Source organism: Strongylocentrotus purpuratus, unplaced genomic scaffold, assembly GCF_000002235.5.
Source record: "Strongylocentrotus purpuratus isolate Spur 01 unplaced genomic scaffold, Spur_5.0 spur5_scaffold_21, whole genome shotgun sequence".
NCBI lineage: Eukaryota > Metazoa > Echinodermata > Echinoidea > Camarodonta > Strongylocentrotidae > Strongylocentrotus > Strongylocentrotus purpuratus.
The window spans coordinates 14748540-14770046 of record NW_022145607.1 but is presented as its reverse complement, the minus strand read 5'-3'; positions in this window follow the sequence as shown (position 1 = coordinate 14770046).

Below are 21507 nucleotides of genomic sequence, written 5' to 3'. Positions count from 1 at the left end.
GAAAGCCCTCATGTAAAAGATCTTCTCAATGCCCATGAGCCGCTTAGGAGGATTGCTCCCGAGGGAGTTGAGATGGTGCACACAATGTGCGCTGGCTTGCATTGTTTCCTATGACCGGGCTAATAATATCATTGTAAAGCGCTAATCATCCAAAATAGGCGCTATATAACTCGAAATATAACTTTTAATCATAACTTATTATAGTTATTATAGTTAACTAATATTGGCTTTAGTAATTATTACAATGCCTACGTTATTTTAGCACTTTGCAACTCCGAAACAAGAGGACACTGTAGTAACCACGATTAGACAGGGCTATGGGGACATTATTTGTATATATATGAATAGTATTTTATTTGTGATCATGAACGTCGATCAAGGGGGTCATCTGACCGACTTCCTGTACAAGTATGTTCAGGAATTCGCGCTATATGCACATTCATGTGCATGTGGCTTTTCAAGATTGGTAGAGCGCATGCTTTCCGATAATAGGAGCCCGAGTTCGAACCCTTCCCACTGTCTTTTTGTCCTTCAGCAAAACAACTTTTCTACAATTATTGATGCTCTATACTCGGGAGTATAAATGAATACCCTGTAGGAGGTAAGACCCCTCATGTAAAAGATCTTCTCAATGCCCATGAGCCGCTTAGGAGGATTGCTCCCGAGGGAGTTGAGATGGTGCACACAATGTGCGCTGGCTTGCAATGTTTCCTATGACCGGGCTAATATATCATTGTAAAGCGCTAATCATCCAAATTATGCGCTATATAACTCGAAAAATAACTTTTAATCATAACTTATTATAGTTATTATAGTTAACTAATATTGGCTTTAGTAATTATTACAATGCCTACGTTATTTTAGCACTTTGCAACTCCGAAACAAGAGGACACTGTAGTAACCACGATTAGACAGGGCTATGGGGACATTATTTGTATATATATGATTAGTATTTTATTTGTGATCATGAACGTCGATCAAGGGGGTCATCTGACCGACTTCCTGTACAAGTATGTTCAGGAATTCGCGCTATATGCACATTCATGTGCATGTGGCTTGTCAAGATTGGTAGAGCGCATGCTTTCCGATAATAGGAGCCCGAGTTCGAACCCTTCCAACTGTCTTTTTGTCCTTCAGCAAAACAACTTTTCCACAATTATTGATGCTCTATACTCGGGTGTATAAATGAATACCCTGTAGGAGGTAAGACCTCTCATGTAAAAGATCTTCTCAATGCCCATGAGCGGCTTAGGAGGATTGCTCCCGGGGAGTTGAGATGGTGCACACAATGTGTGCTGGCTTGCATTGTTTCCTATGACCGGGCTAATAATATCATTGTAAAGCGCTAATCATCAAAAATAGGCGCTATATAACTCGAAATATAACTTTTAATCATAACTTATTATAGTTATTATAGTTAACTAATATTGGCTTTAGTAATTATTACAATGCCTACGTTATTTTAGCACTTTGCAACTCCGAAACAAGAGGACACTGTAGTAACCACGATTAGACAGGGCTATGGGGACATTATTTGTATATATATGAATAGTATTTTATTTGTGATCATGAACGTCGATCAAGGGGGTCATCTGACCGACTTCCTGTACAAGTATGTTCAGGAATTCGCGCTATATGCACATTCATGTGCATGTGGCTTTTCAAGATTGGTAGAGCGCATGCTTTCCGATAATAGGAGCCCGAGTTCGAACCCTTCCCACTGTCTTTTTGTCCTTCAGCAAAACAACTTTTCTACAATTATTGATGCTCTATACTCGGGAGTATAAATGAATACCCTGTAGGAGGTGAAAGCCCTCATGTAAAAGATCTTCTCAATGCCCATGAGCCGCTTAGGAGGATGCTCCCCAGGGAGTTGAGATGGTGCACACAATGTGCGCTGGCTTGCAATGTTTCCTATGACCGGGCTAATATATCATTGTAAAGCGCTATCATCCATATTAGGCGCTATATAACTCGAAAAATAACTTTTAATCATAACTTATTATAGTTATTATAGTTAACTAATATTGGCTTTAGTAATTATTACAATGCCTACGTTATTTTAGCACTTTGCAACTCCGAAACAAGAGGACACTGTAGTAACCACGATTAGACAGGGCTATGGGGACATTATTTGTATATATATGATTAGTATTTTATTTGTGATCATGAACGTCGATCAAGGGGGTCATCTGACCGACTTCCTGTACAAGTATGTTCAGGAATTCGCGCTATATGCACATTCATGTGCATGTGGCTTGTCAAGATTGGTAGAGCGCATGCTTTCCGATAATAGGAGCCCGAGTTCGAACCCTTCCCACTGTCTTTTTGTCCTTCATCAAAACAATTTTCAACAATTATTGATGCTCTATACTCGGGTGTATAAATGAATACCCTGTAGGAGGTGAAAGCCCTCATGTAAAAGATCTTCTCAATGCCCATGAGCCGGTTAGGAGGATTGCTCCCCAGGGAGTTGAGATGGTGCACACAATGTGCGCTGGCTTGCATTGTTTCCTATGACCGGGCTAATAATATCATTGTAAAGCGCTAATCATCCAAAATTGGCGCTATATAACTTGAAATATAACTTTTAATCATAAATTATTATAGTTATTATAGTTAACTAATATTGGCTTTAGTAATTATTACAATGCCTACATTATTTTAGCACTTTGCAACTCCGAAACAAGAGGACACTGTAGTAACCACGATTAGACAGGGCTATGGGGACATTATTTGTATATATATGATTAGTATTTTATTTGTGATCATGAACGTCGATCAAGGGGGTCATCTGACCGACTTCCTGTACAAGTATATATTCAGGAATTCGCGCTATATGCACATTCATATGCATGTGGCTTGCCAAGATTGGTAGAGCGCATGCTTTCCGATAATAGGAGCCCGAGTTCGAACCATTCCCACTGCCTTTTTGACCTTCAGCAAAACAACTTTTCCACAATTATTGATGCTCTATACTCAGGTGTATAAATTAATGAGGACCCTGTAGGAGGTGAAAGCCCTCATGTAAAAGATCTTCTCAATTCCCATGAGCCGCTTAGGAGGATTGCTCCCCAGGGAGTTGAGATGGTGCACACAATGTGCGCTGGCTTGCATTGTTTCCTATGACCGGGCTTATAATATCATTGTAAAGCGCTAATCATCAAAATGGCGCTATATAACTTGAAATATAACTTTATAAATTTAATCATAACTTATTATAGTTATTATAGTTAACTAATATTGGCTTTAGTAATTATTACAATGCCTACGTTATTTTAGCACTTTGGAAATCCGAAACAAGAGGACACTGTAGTAACCACGATTAGACAGGGCTATGGGAACATTATTTGTATATAATATGAATAGTATTTTATTTGTGATCATGAACGTCGATCAAGGGGGTCATCTGACCGACTTCCTGTACAAGTATGTTCAGGAATTCGCGCTATATGCACATTCATGTGCATGTGGCTTTTCAAGATTGGTAGAGCGCATGCTTTCCGATAATAGGAGCCCGAGTTCGAACCCTTCCCACTGTCTTTTTGTCCTTCAGCAAAACAACTTTTCTACAATTATTGATGCTCTATACTCGGGAGTATAAATGAATACCCTGTAGGAGGTAAGACCCCTCATGTAAAAGATCTTCTCAATGCCCATGAGCCGCTTAGGAGGATTGCTCCCCAGGGAGTTGAGATGGTGCACACAATGTGCGCTGGCTTGCATTGTTTCCTATGACCGGGCTAATAATATCATTGTAATGCGCTAATCATCCAAAATTGGCGCTATATAACTCGAAATATAACTTTTAATCATAACTTATTATAGTTATTATAGTTAACTAATATTGGCTTTAGTAATTATTACAATGCCTACATTATTTTAGCACTTTGCATCTCCGAAACAAGAGGACACTGTAGTAACCACGATTAGACAGGGCTATGGGGACATTATTTGTATATATATGATTAGTATTTTATTTGTGATCATGAACGTCGATCAAGGGGGTCATCATTCTGTCCGACTTCCTGTACAAGTATATTCAGGAATTCGCGCTATATGCACATTTATATGCATGTGGCTTGCCAAGATTGGTAGAGCGCATGCTTTCCGATAATAGGAGCCCGAGTTCGAACCCTTCCAACTGTCTTTTTGTCCTTCAGCAAAACAACTTTTCCACAATTATTGATGCTCTATACTCAGGTGTATAAATGAGGACCCTGTAGGAGGTGAAAGCCCTCATGTAAAAGATCTTCTCAATGCCCATGAGCCGCTTAGGAGGATTGCTCCCCAGGGAGTTGAGATGGTGCACACAATGTGCGCTGGCTTGCATTGTTTCCTATGACCGGGCTAATAATATCATTGTAAAGCGCTACTCATCCGAAATTGGCGCTATATAACTCGAAATATAACTTTTAATCATAACTTATTATAGTTATTATAGTTAACTAATATTGGCTTTAGTAATTATTACAATGCCTACATTATTTTAGCACTTTGCATCTCCGAAAAAAGTGGACACTGTAGTAACCACGATTAGACAGGGCTATGGGGACATTATTTGTATTTTTATATGATTAGTATTTTATTTGTGATCATGAACGTCGATCAAGGGGGTCATCTGTCCGACTTCCTGTACAATTATATTCAGGAATTCGCGCTATATGCACATTCATATGCATGTGGCTTGCCAAGATTGGTAGAGCGCATGCTTTCCGATAATAGGAGCCCGAGTTCGAACCCTTCCCACTGCCTTTTTGACCTTCATCAAAACAATTTATCAACAATTATTGAAGCTCTATACTGGGGTGTATAAATGAATACCCTGTAGGAGGTGAAAACCTTCATGTAAAAGATCTTCACAATGCCCATGAGCCGCTTAGGAGGATTGCTCCCGAGGGAGTTGAGATGGTGCACACAATGTGCGCTGGCTTGCAATGTTTCCTATGACCGGGCTAATATATCATTGTAAAGCGCTTAACATCCATATTAGGCGCTATATAACTCGAAAAATAACTTTTAATCATAACTTATTATAGTTATTATAGTTAACTAATATTTGCTTTAGTAATTATTACAATGCCTACGTTATTTTAGCACTTTGCAACTCCGAAACAAGAGGACACTGACCACGATTAGACAGGGCTATGGGGACATTATTTGTATATATATATATATGATTAGTATTTTATTTGTGATCATGAACGTCGATCAAGGGGGTCATCTGTCCGACTTCCTGTACAATTACATTTAGGAATTCGCGCTATATGCACATTCATGTGCATGTGGCTTGTCAAGATTGGTAGAGCGCATGCTTTCCGATAATAGGAGCCCGAGTTCGAACCCTTTCCACTGCCTTTTTTTCCTTCAGCAAAACAACTTTTCCACAATATTATTGATGCTCTATACTCGGGTGTATAAATGAATACCCTGTAGGAGGTAAGACCCCTCATGTAAAAGATCTTCTCAATGCCCATGAGCGGCTTAGGAGGATTGCTCCTCAGGGAGTTGAGATGGTGCACACAATGTGCGCTGGCTTGCAATGTTTCCTACGACCGGGCTAATTATATCATTGTAAAGCGCTAATCATCCAAATTGGCGCTATATAACTCGAAATATAACTTTTAATCATAACTTATTATAGTTATTATAGTTAACTAATATTGGCTTTAGTAATTATTACAATGCCTACGTTATTTTAGCACTTTGCAACTCCGAAACAAGAGGACACTGTAGTAACCACGATTAGACAGGGCTATGGGGACATTATTTATATGATTAGTATTTTATTTGTGATCATGAACGTCGATCAAGGGGGTCATCTGACCGACTTCCTGTACAAGTATGTTCTGGAAGTCGATCTATATGCACATTCATATGCTTGTGGCTTGTCAAGATTGGTAGAGCGCATGCTTTCCGATAATAGGAGCCCGAGTTCGAACCCTTCCAACTGTCTTTTTGTCCTTCAGCAAAACAACTTTTCCACAATAATATTATTGATGCTCTATACTCAGGTGTATAAATGAGGACCCTGTAGGAGGTGAAAGCCCTCATGTAAAAGATCTTCTCAATGCCCATGAGCCGCTTAGGAGGATTGCTCCCGAGGGAGTTGAGATGGTGCACACAATGTGCGCTGGCTTGCATTGTTTCCTATGACCGGGCTAATAATATCATTGTAAAGCGCTAATCATCCACAATTGGCGCTATATAACTCGAAATATAACTTTTAATCATAACTTATTATAGTTATTATAGTTAACTAATATTGGCTTTAGTAATTATTACAATGCCTACATTATTTTAGCACTTTGCATCTCCGAAACAAGAGGACACTGTAGTAACCACGATTAGACAGGGCTATGGGGACATATGATTAGTATTTTATTTGTGATCATGAACGTCGATCAAGGGGGTCATCTGACCGACTTCCTGTACAATTATATTCAGGAATTCGCGCTATATGCACATTCATGCGCATGTGGCTTGTCAAGATTGGTAGAGCGCATGCTTTCCGATAATAGGAGCCCGAGTTCGAACCCTTCCCACTGCCTTTTTTTCCTTCAGCAAAACACTTTTCCACAATAATATTATTGATGCTCTATACTCAGGTGTATAAATGAGGACCCTGTAGGAGTGAAAGCCCTCATGTAAAAGATCTTCTCAATGCCCATGAGCCGCTTAGGAGGATTGCTCCCCAGGGAGTTGAGATGGTGCAAACAATGTGCGCTGGATTGCATTGTTTCCTATGACCGGGCTAATAATATCATTGTAAAGCGCTAATCATCCAAATTGGCGCTATATAACTCGAAATATAACTTTTAATCATAACTTATTATAGTTATTATAGTTAACTAATATTGGCTTTAGTAATTATTACAATGCCTACGTTATTTTAGCACTTTGCAACTCCGAAACAAGAGGACACTGTAGTAACCACGATTAGACAGGGCTATGGGGACATTAGTTGAATATATATGATTAGTATTTTATTTGTGATCATGAACGTCGATCAAGGGGGTCTTCTGACCGCCTTCCTGTACAAGTATATTCAGGAATTCGTGCTATATGCACATTCATGTGCATGTGGCTTGTCAAGATTGGTAGAGCGCATGCTTTCCGATAATAGGATTCTGAGTTCAAAACCTTCCCACTGCCTTTTTTTCCTTCAGCAAAACATCATTTTCCACAATTATTGATGCTCTATACTCGGGTGTATAAATGAATACCCTGTAGGAGGTAAGACCCCTCATGTACAAGATCTTCTCAATGCCCATGAGCCGCTTAGGAGGATTGCTCCCCAGGGAGTTGAGATGGTGCACACAATGTGTGCTGGCTTGCATTGTTTCCTATGACCGGGCTAATAATATCATTGTAAAGCGCTAATCATCAAAAATTGGCGCTATATAACTCGAAATATAACTTTTAATCATAACTTATTATAGTTATTATAGTTAACTAATATTGGCTTTAGTAATTATTACAATGCCTACGTTATTTAAGCACTTTGCAACTCCGAAACAAGAGGACACTGTAGTAACCAGATTAGACAGGGCTATGGGGACATTATTTGTATATATATTATGATTAGTATTTTATTTGTGATCATGAACGTCGATCAAGGGGGTCTTCTGACCGACTTCCTGTACAAGTATGTTCAGGAATTCGCTATATGCACATTCATGTGCATGTGGCTTGTCAAGATTGGTAAAGCGCATGCTTTCCGATAATAGGATTCTGAGTTCGAACCCTTCCCACCGCCTTTTTTCCCTTCAGCAAAACATCTTTTCCACAATAATATTATTGATGCTCTATACTCAGGTGTATAAATGAGGACCCTGTAGGAGGCAAGAACCCTCATGTAAAAGATTTTCTAAATGCCCATGAGCCGCTTAGGAGGATTGCTCCCCAGGGAGTTGAGATGGTGCGCACAATGTGTGCTAATTTGCATTTTTTCCTATGACCGGGCTAATAATATCATTGTAATGCGCTAATCATCCAAAATTGGCGCTATATAACTCGAAATATAACTTTTAATCATAACTTATTATAGTTATTATAGTTAACTAATATTGGCTTTAGTAATTATTACAATGCCTACATTATTTTAGCACTTTGCATCTCCGAAACAAGAGGACACTGTAGTAACCACGATTAGACAGGGCTATGGGGACATTATTTGTATATATATGATTAGTATTTTATTTGTGATCATGAACGTCGATCAAGGGGGTCATCATTCTGTCCGACTTCCTGTACAAGTATATTCAGGAATTCGCGCTATATGCACATTTATATGCATGTGGCTTGCCAAGATTGGTAGAGCGCATGCTTTCCGATAATAGGAGCCCGAGTTCGAACCCTTCCAACTGTCTTTTTGTCCTTCAGCAAAACAACTTTTCCACAATTATTGATGCTCTATACTCAGGTGTATAAATGAGGACCCTGTAGGAGGTGAAAGCCCTCATGTAAAAGATCTTCTCAATGCCCATGAGCCGCTTAGGAGGATTGATCCCCAGGGAGTTGAGATGGTGCACACAATGTGCGCTGGCTTGCATTGTTTCCTATAACAGGGCTAATAATATCATTGTAAAGCGCTACTCATCCGAAATTGGCGCTATATAACTCGAAATATAACTTTTAATCATAACTTATTATAGTTATTATAGTTAACTAATATTGGCTTTAGTAATTATTACAATGCCTACATTATTTTAGCACTTTGCATCTCCGAAAAAAGTGGACACTGTAGTAACCACGATTAGACAGGGCTATGGGGACATTATTTGTATTTTTATATGATTAGTATTTTATTTGTGATCATGAACGTCGATCAAGGGGGTCATCTGTCCGACTTCCTGTACAATTATATTCAGGAATTCGCGTTATATGCACATTCATATGCATGTGGCTTGCCAAGATTGGTAGAGCGCATGCTTTCCGATAATAGGAGCCCGAGTTCGAACCCTTCCCACTGCCTTTTTGACCTTCATCAAAACAATTTATCAACAATTATTGAAGCTCTATACTGGGGTGTATAAATGAATACCCTGTAGGAGGTGAAAACCTTCATGTAAAAGATCTTCACAATGCCAATGAGCCGCTTAGGAGGATTGCTCCCGAGGGAGTTGAGATGGTGCACACAATGTGCGCTGGCTTGCAATGTTTCCTATGACCGGGCTAATATATCATTGTAAAGCGCTTAACATCCATATTAGGCGCTATATAACTCGAAAAATAACTTTTAATCATAACTTATTATAGTTATTATAGTTAACTAATATTTGCTTTAGTAATTATTACAATGCCTACGTTATTTTAGCACTTTGCAACTCCGAAACAAGAGGACGCTGACCACGATTAGACAGGGCTATGGGGACATTATTTGTATATATATATATATATGATTAGTATTTTATTTGTGATCATGAACGTCGATCAAGGGGGTCATCTGTCCGACTTCCTGTACAATTACATTTAGGAATTCGCGCTATATGCACATTCATGTGCATGTGGCTTGTCAAGATTGGTAGAGCGCATGCTTTCCGATAATAGGAGCCCGAGTTCTAACCCTTTCCACTGCCTTTTTTTCCTTCAGCAAAACAACTTTTCCACAATAATATTATTGATGCTCTATACTCGGGTGTATAAATGAATAGCCTGTAGGAGGTAAGACCCCTCATGTAAAAGATCTTCTCAATGCCCATGAGCGGCTTAGGAGGATTGCTCCTCAGGGAGTTGAGATGGTGCACACAATGTGCAATGGCTTGCAATGTTTCCTACGACCGGGCTAATTATATCATTGTAAAGCGCTAATCATCCAAAATTGGCGCTATATAACTCGAAATATAACTTTTAATCATAACTTATTATAGTTATTATAGTTAACTAATATTGGCTTTAGTAATTATTACAATGCCTACGTTATTTTAGCACTTTGCAACTCCGAAACAAGAGGACACTGTAGTAACCACGATTAGACAGGGCTATGGGGACATTATTTATATGATTAGTATTTTATTTGTGATCATGAACGTCGATCAAGGGGGTCATCTGACCGACTTCCTGTACAAGTATGTTCTGGAAGTCGATCTATATGCACATTCATATGCTTGTGGCTTGTCAAGATTGGTAGAGCGAATGCTTTCCGATAATAGGAGCCCGAGTTCGAACCCTTCCAACTGTCTTTTTGTCCTTCAGCAAAACAACTTTTCCACAATAATATTATTGATGCTCTATACTCAGGTGTATAAATGAGGACCCTGTAGGAGGTGAAAGCCCTCATGTAAAAGATCTTCTCAATGCCCATGAGCCGCTTAGGAGGATTGCTCCCGAGGGAGTTGAGATGGTGCACACAATGTACGCTGGCTTGCATTGTTTCCTATGACCGGGCTAATAATATCATTGTAAAGCGCTAATCATCCACAATTGGCGCTATATAACTCGAAATATAACTTTTAATCATAACTTATTATAGTTATTATAGTTAACTAATATTGGCTTTAGTAATTATTACAATGCCTACATTATTTTAGCACTTTGCATCTCCGAAACAAGAGGACACTGTAGTAACCACGATTAGACAGGGCTATGGGGACATATGATTAGTATTTTATTTGTGATCATGAACGTCGATCAAGGGGGTCATCTGACCGACTTCCTGTACAATTATATTCAGGAATTCGCGCTATATGCACATTCATGCGCATGTGGCTTGTCAAGATTGGTAGAGCGCATGCTTTCCGATAATAGGAGCCCGAGTTCGAACCCTTCCCACTGCCTTTTTTTCCTTCAGCAAAACCACTTTTCCACAATAATATTATTGATGCTCTATACTCAGGTGTATAAATGAGGACCCTGTAGGAGTGAAAGCCCTCATGTAAAAGATCTTCTCAATGCCCATGAGCCGCTTAGGAGGATTGCTCCCCAGGGAGTTGAGATGGTGCAAACAATGTGCGCTGGATTGCATTGTTTCCTATGACCGGGCTAATAATATCATTGTAAAGCGCTAATCATCCAAAATTGGCGCTATATAACTCGAAATATAACTTTTAATCATAACTTATTATAGTTATTATAGTTAACTAATATTGGCTTTAGTAATTATTACAATGCCTACGTTATTTTAGCACTTTGCAACTCCGAAACAAGAGGACACTGTAGTAACCACGATTAGACAGGGCTATGGGGACATTAGTTGAATATATATGATTAGTATTTTATTTGTGATCATGAACGTCGATCAAGGGGGTCTTCTGACCGCCTTCCTGTACAAGTATATTCAGGAATTCGTGCTATATGCACATTCATGTGCATGTGGCTTGTCAAGATTGGTAGAGCGCATGCTTTCCGATCATAGGATTCTGAGTTCAAAAACCTTCCCACTGCCTTTTTTTCCTTCAGCAAAACATCATTTTCCACAATTATTGATGCTCTATACTCGGGTGTATAAATGAATACCCTGTAGGAGGTAAGACCCCTCATGTACAAGATCTTCTCAATGCCCATGAGCCGCTTAGGAGGATTGCTCCCCAGGGAGTTGAGATGGTGCACACAATGTGTGCTGGTTTGCATTGTTTCCTATGACCGGGCTAATAATATCATTGTGAAGCGCTAATCATCAAAATTGGCGCTATATAACTCGAAATATAACTTTTAATCATAACTTATTATAGTTATTATAGTTAACTAATATTGGCTTTAGTAATTATTACAATGCCTACGTTATTTAAGCACTTTGCAACTCTGAAACAAGAGGACACTGTGATAACCAGTATTAGACAGGGCTATGGGGACATTATTTGTATATATATTATGATTAGTATTTTATTTGTGATCATGAACGTCGATCAAGGGGGTCTTCTGACCGACTTGCTGTACAAGTATGTTCAGGAATTCGCTATATGCACATTCATGTGCATGTGGCTTGTCAAGATTGGTAAAGCGCATGCTTTCCGATAATAGGATTCTGAGTTCGAACCCTTCCCACCGCCTTTTTTCCCTTCAGCAAAACATCTTTTCCACAATAATATTATTGATGCTCTATACTCAGGTGTATAAATGAGGACCCTGTAGGAGGCAAGAACCCTCATGTAAAAGATTTTCTAAATGCCCATGAGCCGCTTAGGAGGATTGCTCCCCAGGGAGTTGAGATGATGCGCACAATGTGTGCTAATTTGCATTTTTTCCTATGACCGGGCTAATAATATCATTGTAAAGCGCTAATCATCCAAATTTGGCGCTTTATAACTCGAAATATAACTTTTAATCATAACTTATTATAGTTAACTAATATTGGCTTTAGTAATTATTACAATGCCTACGTTATTTTAGCACTTTAGTGCCCATGAGTCGCTTAGGAGGATTGCTCCGCAGGGAGTTGTGATGGTGCACAAAATGTGTGCCGGTTTGCATTGTTTCCTATGGCCGGGCTGCGCGTTTCCGTTTTACACCCTGCCCTAGGCTTTTCTCCAATAAAATTTTACAAACCGACTGGTATTCGGAGTCTAGTCGTCCACATCTTGCCTCGGCGCTCTGCACACCACCAGAACTCTGAAAACGTCACGTAGCGCTAGCTAACTCTCTATACTAGTTGATCTTCCTAGTCGTATCATTTATTTTTATCCATTAATACGCAATACTCTAAGAGCGTGAGGATGCGTGATCAGCTCGCAAAATTTAGCCCAGCGATAACAAAACAATAATATATCGGGAAAACCGTCTTGAACAAGAAGACCCTCGCATCCCCAATTGAAATTGTACATAAGCTTTGGCTTCGCTATTCTTGACGTCGATATAAACAAACTTAGACTTCGGATACAGCATGTTTCGTGTAATTTCTTGACGAAAAGCCTAGGGCAGGGTGTAAAACGGAAACGCGCGGCCGGGCTAATGATATCATTGTAAAGCGCTTATCATCCATATTAGGCGCTATATAAATTGAAACATAGCTTTTAATCATTACTTATAGTTAACTAATATTGGCTTTAGTAATTATTACAATGCCTACGTTATTTTAGCACTTTGCAACTCCAAAACAAGAGGGCACTGTAGTTAATGCAGTATTAGACAGGGGTATGGGGACATTTTGTATATATATGATTACTATTTTATATTTGATCATGAACGTCGATCAGTATATTCAGGATTTCGCGCTATGCACATTTGTTTGTCAAGATTGGTAGAGCGCACGCTTTCCGATTAATAGGAGCTCGAGTTCGAACCCTTCCCATTGCCTTGTTGCCCTTCAGCTTGACATTTTATCCATAATTATTGTTTCTCTCTATTCAGGTATATAAATCGGGACCCGGTAGGAGGTGAAAGCCTTCATGAGAACTATCTTCTTAATGCCCAAGAGCCGCTTGGAAGGATTGCTCCCCAGGGAGTGGAGATGTATTGTGCTTAAAGATGTGGAGATATTATAACTTATTATATTTAACACATTTTGCTATGTTGTGTGAATCCCATAGATATTGCAATGTTGGTATTCTTTATATCATTTAGGGTTCCGTTGGCGTTCTTGCGACGTGCATATGATAATTTTAACATTTCTGGACAACAATATTTCAATGGCTCAACGGGGCCTTGCTGCCGTGTCCCCTGAAGAGACTATAAGCGGGCCCCTCTTTGCCAACCATTGTATGGTTTCTTGAGTAAGTTTTAACCAGGTTGGTACATGTTAAGAACTGAAAAATGCTCGTTGACTTTCCAGGCCATTCTGATGTTTTAAAATATGCGTTACCCCCCCCCCCCCACACTCCTCACAAGCGGGGAGGGGGGGGGGGTTAGTCATTCAAAACTATTTCTCTAGATCATGTAGATGATCTTTATCCATGCTGCTTTGACAAACTTTGCGTATTCGTATAAAGCATGAAATTAAAACATATGTATACAAATATGAAATAGTGATCTTTGGGGGGTTTCCAGATTACATGGCGTATGGTGGCTACTCATAACACAAATCCGTTATTACTCCAGATTACTGCCGAAATATCTAGTAGGATCTACGTGGCGACCTTTTCAGTTCAGATATTTTATCACCCCCCCCCCCCCCCCATTGTTATGCCTTCCCATTTTCTCACCTCCCAGCAGAAGTACCATTCTCTGTTCATATCTGATTAAAATTCCTAAAAACCAAGGAGGAAATATAAAATGTTTTAAATCCCTTATCTAGACCTTCCCCCACCTCCTTGGTTACCCCTTGCCATCCATAAAACATTGTTATGCCCTCCCCTTTTCCCCCTTCCGATCCTAGTCCCATTCTCTGTTATTTTTTTATTTTTTTAAACCAAGGAGGTAATACATACTGCTTTGCCATACATGACACATTGTAATGCCCCCCCCCCCTTCTCCCCTCCCGACACTAGTCCCATTCTCTGTTCGTATCTAATTAAAACCCTGCAACCAAGGAGGTAACATTTACACTTTATATCCCCTTATCCAGACATATCCTTCCCCCTGGCTACCCTTTGCCATCAATAAAACATTGTTGTGCCCTTCCCTTTTCTCCCCTCCTGATACTTCTAGTCCCATTCTCTGTTCATTATAATAAAAAAATAACCAAAACCAAGGAGGTAACATAACTATACTGCTTTATATCCCGTAATCTACCCCCCCCCCCCCCCCCTTGGTTACACCTTGCCATCCATAACACATTGTTATCCCCTCTAATAAAACCCTACAACCAAGGAGGTAACATTTTGGGGAAAATCTGACACTTTACTGGCATCCCTTTAGCTTATTAATCCACAATTCTAAACGTAAATAATATGTTGACATTGGTATCATTAAACCCAAAACCAAGGAGGCAACATTGACACTTTATATCCCCTTATCCAGACATATCCCCCAGCTTGGTTTCTCTTTGTCATCCATAAAACATTGCTATGCCCTCCCCTTCTCCCCTTCCGACACTAGTCCCATTCTCTGTTCATATCTAATTAAAACCCTGGAACCAAATAAGGTAACATTTACACGTTATATCCCCTTATCAAGACCTATCCCCCTGGCAACCCCTAGCCATCCATAACAAATTGTTATGCCTTCCCCTTTTCTCCCCTCCCGGGGAGGGGGGGGGGTCATTCATAACTCTTTTATCTAGATCATGTAGATATTCTTTATCCATGCTGCATGTAACTGAATACAAATCATCGAATGTTTTGAAGGCACGGATCATTTAAAACCTGTGCGTAGGCGTATAAAGAATGACATTAAAACATAACTTACGTATACACTTATGAAATATTGCTCTTTTGGGGGTTTCTAGTTTAAAGAGCGTATGGTGGCTATGCCCCACTGTCTACTTATACCGCATATCCATTACTCCGGATTACTGCCAAAATATAGGATCTACGTGGCGACCTTCCCAGCAAGGCGATGTTAGGAACATTTCTGAGCTCAAATTTCCCCGCTGGAATCCCATTGAGATTGCATTGTGGTTATTCCTTAATAACTGATACCATTCAGGGTTCCGTCGGTGTTCTTGCAACGTGATTCTATAATCTGAACATTTCTGGGGGGGGGGGGTAGTGAGCACTGCCTTTTTTTTTTTTTGGTCCTTGAAAATTTGAAAAATTGCACCCCCCCCCCTTGAGCGCCAGGGGGGGGGGGCATTTCCAAAGAAACGTTTTTTTCCCAGGCCCCCCCCCCCCCTCCCCTGGATCCGCCACTGGGGTATGCGCACGGTAGCTGTATATAATCATAGGTTTTCCCATCCATTTTTCAAAAGATCGTCATTCAATTTCATTAGTGCACCCACTTTTTCAAGCACCCGAAAAGTGCCCCTTTAACTGTGTAAAAATAGCCCCTTTTTACAAAGGAATAGTGTCTCTTTTACTTGACAAGTGTCCCTATTAATTAGTCAAATTGACCCTTCCCCTTTTCACCTGTGATAAGTGCCCCTTTTATTTTCACACGTGCCACTTTTCCTTCGACAAGTTCCCATTTTCCTTTGCAAAAAGTGTCAATTTTCCATTCTAATAAGTGCCCTTCTTAACCTTTATAGTAAGTGCTCCTTTTCAGGTACGAGAAGTGCCCTTTTTCACTTTTGATAAGTGCCCCCTTCATCTTGGATAATTGCCCTATTCAAATCTGAGAGGTGACTCTGTTACTGTGACAAGTGCCCCTTTTCCTTTGTAAGAGTTTCCCCCTTTAAATAGCTACCCCCATTTTAACTCGGATATGCGCAAATATTCACATGTTCCCCTTACCTTTCTAATAAGCGCCCACATTAAAAAAGAGCCCCTTCACCTTATCATAAATGCCCCTTTTCATCTCTGGTAAATGACCTTTTTCAGATACGAGGAGTTACTCCTTTTAACTTCAGATAAGTGCCCGTTTCACCTCCGATAAATGCCCCTTTAAAATCTGATCAGTGCCCATTTTCTTTCAACAAAATAATGCACATTTTCCTTTATTATAAGTGCCCCTTTTTTATTCACATAAGTGCCCCTTTTTATATCTGGTCATTGCCCATTTTCAGGTGCGATAAGTGCCTCTTTTCACCTTTGATAATTTCCTTTTTACCAATGATACGTGCCCCTTTTCCTTTCTAATAAGGGACCTATCCCCTTTTCATAAATGCCCTTTTCACCTTAAATGCCCCTATCAAAATATGATGGGGGCCCCTTTTCCGTCGACAGATGCCAATTTTCCTATTCTCATGAATGACTTTTTTCATCCCTGGTGAGTGCCTCCTATTGAAGTTGTAAGAAATGCCCTATTTTCACCTCTGATAATTATTTTGTTGTACTGACACATGCTCTTTTTCTAGAAAGTGCCCTTTTTCCTTGGTGCCCCCCCCCCCACTTCGGAAGTCGCTCGGCCGTCCCTGCCCTTCGACCATAATAGCTTGGGCTTGATAGGGTATTTTTTATATACACCGGTTATGGGGACATATATATATACCGGGCTATGGGGACATTGATATATACCGGGCTATGGGGACATTGATATATACCGTGCTATGGGGACATTGATATAATGGGGACATTGATATAAACCGGGCTATGGGGACATTGATATATACCGGGCTACGGGGACAAAATTGTCCGCGCACCACGGGGGGGGGGGGGGGGGGGGGGGGGGGGTAGTGAGCACAATTCTTTTTTTGGTCCTCGAAAATTTGAAAAATTGCACCCCCCCCCCCCTTGAGCGCAAGGGGTGGGGGGGGGGGGTCCATCTCCAAAAACAGGTAAAATTAAAGTGTTTTTACACGTTTTTTCCCCAGCCCCCCCCCCCCGGGTACGCCACTGGAGTATGCGCACGATATTTGTATATAATTACAGGTTTGCCCATACATTTCCAAACGATCGTCATTCAATTTCATTAGTGCCTCCACTTTTTCAAGCACCCGAAAAGTGCCCCTTTTTACATAGGAAAAGTGCCCCTTTAACTTTGTAAAAAGTGCCCCTTTTTTACATAGGAATAGTGCCCCTCTTACCTGACAAGTGTCCCTATTAATTTGTCAAATTGACCCTTCCCCTTTTCATCTGTGATAAGTGCCCCTTTTATTTTCACACGTGCCACTTTTCCTTCGACAAGTTCCCATTTTCCTTTGCAAAAAGTGTCAATTTTCCATTCTAATAAGTGCCCTTCTTAATCTCTATAGTAAGTGCTCCTTTTCAGGTACGAGAAGTGCCCTTTTTCACTTTTGATAAGTGCCCTCTTCATCTTGGATAATTGCCCTATTCAAATCTGAGAGGTGCCTCTGTTACTGTGACAAGTGCCCCTTTTCCTTTGTAAGAGTTTCCCCCTTTAAATAGCTACCCCCATTTTAACTCGGATAGGCGCAAATATTTTCACATGTTCCCCTTTACCTTTCTAATAAGCGCCCCCATTAAAAAAGAGCCCCTTCACCTTATCATAAATGCCCCTTTTCATCTCTGGTAAATGACCTTTTTCAGGTACGAGGAGTTACTCCTTTTAACTTCAGATAAGTGCCCGCTTCACCTCCGATAAATGCCCCTTTTAAAATCTGATCGGTGCCCATTTTCTTTCAACAAAATAATGCACATTTTCCTTTATTATAAGTGCCCCTTTTTTATTCACATAAGTGCCCCTTTTTATATCTGGTCATTGCCCATTTTCAGGTGCGATAAGTGCCTCTTTTCACCTTTGATAATTTCCTTTTTACCAATGATACGTGCCCCTTTTCCTTTCTAATAAGGGACCTATCCCCTTTTCATAAATGCCCTTTTCACCTTAAATGCCCCTATCAAAATATGATGGGGGCCCCTTTTCCGTCGACAGATGCCAATTTTCCTATTCTCATGAATGACTTTTTTCATCCCTGGTGAGTGCCTCCTATTGAAGTTGTAAGAAATGCCCTATTTTCACCTCTGATAATTATTTTGTTGTACTGACACATGCTCTTTTTCTAGAAAGTGCCCTTTTTCCTTGGTGCCCCCCCCCCCCCCACTTCGGAAGTCGCTCGGCCGTCCCTGCCCTTCGACCATAATAGCTTGGGCTTGATAGGGTATTTTTTATATACACCGGTTATGGGGACATATATATATACCGGGCTATGGGGACATTGATATATACCGGGCTATGGGGACATTGATATATACCGTGCTATGGGGACATTGATATAATGGGGACATTGATATAAACCGGGCTATGGGGACATTGATATATACCGGGCTACGGGGACAAAATTGTCCGCGCACCACGGGGGGGGGGGGGGGGGGGTAGTGAGCACAATTCTTTTTTTGGTCCTCGAAAATTTGAAAAATTGCACCCCCCCCCCTTGAGCGCAAGGGGTGGGGGGGGGGTCCATCTCCAAAAACAGGTAAAATTAAAGTGTTTTTACACGTTTTTTCCCCAGCCCCCCCCCCCCGGGTACGCCACTGGAGTATGCGCACGATATTTGTATATAATTACAGGTTTGCCCATACATTTCCAAACGATCGTCATTCAATTTCATTAGTGCCTCCACTTTTTCAAGCACCCGAAAAGTGCCCCTTTTTACATAGGAAAAGTGCCCCTTTAACTTTGTAAAAAGTGCCCCTTTTTTACATAGGAATAGTGCCCCTCTTACCTGACAAGTGTCCCTATTAATTTGTCAAATTGACCCTTCCCCTTTTCATCTGTGATAAGTGCCCCTTTTATTTTCACACGTGCCACTTTTCCTTCGACAAGTTCCCATTTTCCTTTGCAAAAAGTGTCAATTTTCCATTCTAATAAGTGCCCTTCTTAATCTCTATAGTAAGTGCTCCTTTTCAGGTACGAGAAGTGCCCTTTTTCACTTTTGATAAGTGCCCTCTTCATCTTGGATAATTGCCCTATTCAAATCTGAGAGGTGCCTCTGTTACTGTGACAAGTGCCCCTTTTCCTTTGTAAGAGTTTCCCCCTTTAAATAGCTACCCCCATTTTAACTCGGATAGGCGCAAATATTTTCACATGTTCCCCTTTACCTTTCTAATAAGCGCCCCCATTAAAAAAGAGCCCCTTCACCTTATCATAAATGCCCCTTTTCATCTCTGGTAAATGACCTTTTTCAGGTACGAGGAGTTACTCCTTTTAACTTCAGATAAGTGCCCGCTTCACCTCCGATAAATGCCCCTTTTAAAATCTGATCGGTGCCCATTTTCTTTCAACAAAATAATGCACATTTTCCTTTATTATAAGTGCCCCTTTTTTATTCACATAAGTGCCCCTTTTTATATCTGGTCTTTGCCTATTTTCAGGTGCGATAAGTGCCTCTTTTTACCTTTGATAATTCCCTTTTTACCAATGATACGTGCCCCTTTTCCTTTCTAATAAGGGACCTACCTATCCCCTTTTCATAAATGCCCTTTTCACCTTAAATGCCCCTATCAAAATCTGATGGGGGCCCTTTTTCCATCGACAAATGCCAATTTTCCTATTCTCATGAATTACTTTTTTCATCCCTGGTGAGTGCCTCCCATTGAAGTTGTAAGAAATGCCCTATTTTCACCTCTGATGATTATTTTGTTGTACTGACACATGCTCTTTTTCTAGAAAGTGCCCTTTTTTCTTGGTGCCCCCCCCCCCCCCACTTTGGAAGTCGCTAGGCCGTCCCTGCCCTTCGACCATAATAGCTTGGGCTTGATAGGGTATATTTATATACACCGGTTATGGGGACATATATATATACCGGGCTATGGGGACATTGATATATACCGGGCTATGGGGACATTGATATATACCGGGCTATGGGGATATATACCGGGCTACGGGGACAAATGTCCGCGCACCACGGTCTGGTACAGACAGACTAATTTTGTTTTTATTTGAATGTATTTCGTATTTCAAATGATATATAATGATATATAGTTTCGCCTCGAATGGCTTTACATATCCTACGTTGAGATTGCTTTAATAACCCACGGCAAGTCCAAGTCCCCATAACGCGGTCTCATACACATGTCCCCATAGGGGAGAGAGAGAGAGAGAGAGAGAGAGAGAGAGGGGGGATTTGGGTCGTCTCAGTTCATGCTAGAAGGAGAGTAATGTATAATGAATAATTGTTTTCCTTCATGGAAAAAAAATGGTAGGAATACCATGTTCTGTACATGGTTTTGTGGTAGTTATCAGGAACAGATCATAAATTTATGTCGTAATATGGAATAAAGTGTCTGAAATATGAGATTATGAAGACTTCATTGTCTATAACTGCACTTCATAGGCTCTGTGTTGCAGCTCAACAACAACAAGAGACTTGTCCGTAATTTAGGCTAAGCTCAAAGCTTAATGGAATTTTGTGCAAGTGACAAAATAGAGTCTGTGCAGCGCAGACTAGCCGGTACAACAATAAAATGCATGAGATATTGTAAATACATTCTACCTGTAGATTGGGTATGTGAATTGGATAATGATACGTGTATTCTGCCAGACATAAAACAAAATATATATAATGAACTAGCTGTAACTTGGTCATTGATGCAACACTGATGAACAAGTAGGACTATGAACTCCTTTGTCGTCCAAGGCTTCCAGTGCCTTATATACGATACATAATATGAGCAGCTAGTGTTGTTCGACTTTCAATGAAATGTCGATGTTCTTTCATGTATTGATTTATACATGTTTGAATATGTATAAATCAACACATGAAATAACATATTGAAAGGTTGAAAGGCTTGTTTTATTTCTTAAACGGCCCCACTTGGGGCATGGAAAAAATTTAGATAAAATGGTACAAAGATATTTGAAGACAAAAATGAAAAACACTTGTTACTGAAGAAAGGTTGTTTGGTAGCAAACAACACACGTAAATTGAAGGCAAGATTTCATCAACTGAACAACAATGACAACATAAGACGGAGGTAAAACTATCAACTCTATAATTGTATAAAAGTGTAAACAACTATCAAATATGAAATATCTACATGAACATGTAAAACCTAAGGCTCTAATGCTTTCAGGAAGAAAAAAATATTTTAGATATAATTTGCAGTTTTGCAGTTTACATCCTACATGTATTTGATTCCAAAGTGTGCACATGCAATGTACACATACACGGAAATACAGCACCTGTATCAATAT